This window comes from Montipora foliosa, chromosome 9 (genome assembly GCF_036669935.1).
Source record: "Montipora foliosa isolate CH-2021 chromosome 9, ASM3666993v2, whole genome shotgun sequence".
NCBI classification, from domain to species: Eukaryota; Metazoa; Cnidaria; class Anthozoa; order Scleractinia; family Acroporidae; genus Montipora; species Montipora foliosa.
The window spans coordinates 42,618,943-42,621,442 of record NC_090877.1 but is presented as its reverse complement, the minus strand read 5'-3'; the positions used below and the strand labels follow the sequence as shown (position 1 = coordinate 42,621,442).

The window sequence follows — 2,500 nt, the reverse complement described above, 5'->3', positions numbered from 1 at the left end:
ACTGACACCTACTGTACAAAAAAGGCTCCCTTTGAATACCGTCTTTGACACTGTACCCAGGTGGACTAGAAAGATTGAGTATTAGACGCCATTTTCCCACCTGATGTTTCTTGGGAATCATGCCAAAGCAACTAGTATAGAGGTTGGTAAGAGGTGGTGTGGGAAAAGGGCCAGCTATTCTGCCTTTATTTATCTCGGCCAGCAAGTAATTATCAAATGAATCACCTCAGGCTGGATTAAGGCTGAAGGCATGTTCTGAGATGCCGATCGGCGGGACGCTGCGGGTGGGTTTAAGCCCAAACAAAAGCCATAGCAGAGACCTGTAAGGACATAATCTGCTTCTGAGCAGTCGGGATACATGTCCAAGTAATTTTGACTCCAACTTGCCTGTGTTCATGGGGGTGATCATTGATGGAGGGCAAAAAGGGGAGAACTGCCCTGCAAAAGAAGGGCTTAAATATGCCCTGGGGTGGGCTAACTCCAAGAGAGGTTGGATTGTAGGAGGAGTCCCAGATGGAGGCTGAGGCTCGGAAGATGTGCAAAGACCTTCAACCAAGACAGCTGAGGTAGTGGAGTTATGCCCTTGTGACATTTCAGGCATATGACCATGTTGCCTGGAAAGAAATGTGGGGAGATGAGTGGCTGGGCTAAGGGTCTGAGGAAGAACTGCTGGGCACGTAGAAACTGCTGACTGCAGGAATGGAACCCAAATCATCAGTAAATGCATGACTGTACAATGGCCCACTACCATAGGCATGTGTGAACGAGGAAAAAAATGAACAGGGCCATCTGGGCGTTGAGTGCCCACAACTGGAACTTAAACTGGAATGTAACAAACTGGAACAACAAACCACGGCTTGGGGACAAAAGCCACTATTAAAAGTATGTGCACAATCAAATGATGAAGAGAGCAGGGGCTCAGCGCTGCTGATGTTTTTTTCTGGTAGGGGTGGGTGACCAAGACTGGCGTTCTCCCTACATAGACTGTTAAGGGCAGGCTTGCCGTCAGTGCTCCCCGCTGCAGACCTCACAGGCGTGGCGAAACCCACAACGGCCAAAAGGCCAACGGCATTTCCCTGTGTTCCAGGAATGGCAAAACTGGGAGGAATTGGGACTGTGGTCCTGACCGGTAAGGGCTGCGTGTACTCTGAGTTGACGAGAACTTGATGTCAAAGAGGTGTTGCTTGGGACCACAGTATGAAAATTGTTAAGGTTGTGGTTCATCTTGAACCAATCCCTTAGACTAGAGGCTGTATCATATTGTTGCCATTCTCGTCCTGGAAATTTATTTGACTTCTGGATTATTAATAACTTATACTGTGACAGATCTGCCCATCTCAATGGCTGTGAGGCACATAGAACAAGCGATTAGATGGTGAATGCTTCGACCCAGGTGAGACTAATCTTTAATCTCCGTCATTCGTCTGCTGGCAGGGGTGACAACTAGTTTACTGTCCAAGAACGTTGAGTTTCAGTCTCGTTAATCCTGAGATTATCTGGAAGAAGGTCTGTGATTTTGACAAATTGACTGCTAATAATCTTGCTCACAAGTTTGTTGGGAATGGGGGAGTAGCTGGGGCCAATGACAAAATCTCTTCCGACAAGTGGGACCGAAGTGGAAATGGTGGGGAAAGACAAAATGACAGAGCCCCCAACTCTAGTTGACTGGTAACATACTGGAGATACTAGGGATGGGATGCCAGAAATCGGGTTTGAATAATTGCAAAAGGTGGAAATGAAACAGGAAACAGAGATGTTATCTGTAGAGGTGGCTGGGTGTTGCTGTTGGAGGCCTGAAGTTTGAGTAATTGATGCCGCTGAGGATGAGCTGAATGATAAGCTGACTGTGTTACTTGAGCTACATGCTACACCTTAAGACAAAAAAAATCCCGGTAAACAATCCGATAGGGCTTTAGACATGGCCTGGGCCAGCGTATCCCCAATGAGACATGTAGTGGCGGAAGATGTACTTGTTGAGGCGCTCGGCGAAGTGTTTGTTGACGGTTTTGTCGTGGAAGAAGAAACAGATGAAGACATAACCGGCCACATGTCAGTGGAAAGGCTGTTCTTCGTTGATCAAGACATGGTTCGTCATGGGAAAGGAAGGCAGAAAAAATAAGACAAATGCTACAATGTAACACTGAGAACAACCACTAAAAAACAAGGCCGCACAACACTCTCTCCATGTAGCTTCAAATGGCTGCTACACTGAAACCGTGTGACCTACATGAGCCTGTGCATGTACGAATGAACCACTGACCGCTAACTAAGCAAACCATTCCATTGAGGACCTAAACGCGTGGAAAACCAGCGCCTCTTTGTTATTAACTGGGTTAAATTGCATTTGACCACATTAATGAATAAGCTGCATTCACATGCTGAAATGCTAGTGAGCCTTTGATGTCACTTTTCCTTGGATTTAGGGTTAGTAAGTTGAGTAATGGCAGGCTGTGAAATCCAAACTTTAATACACTCAAATTAAACAGCCTTTGCAATTGGA

The 2,500-nt window shown here is 46.3% G+C and overlaps 1 protein-coding gene across 2 annotated transcripts in view; it reads left to right on the top strand.

The window, feature by feature from the left end:
* The window catches only part of LOC137970396 (serine/threonine-protein kinase 38-like), a 21,981-nt gene that overhangs the window by 8,084 nt on the left and 11,397 nt on the right, over positions 1–2,500 (top strand). The gene's annotated exons all lie outside the window — the stretch shown is intronic.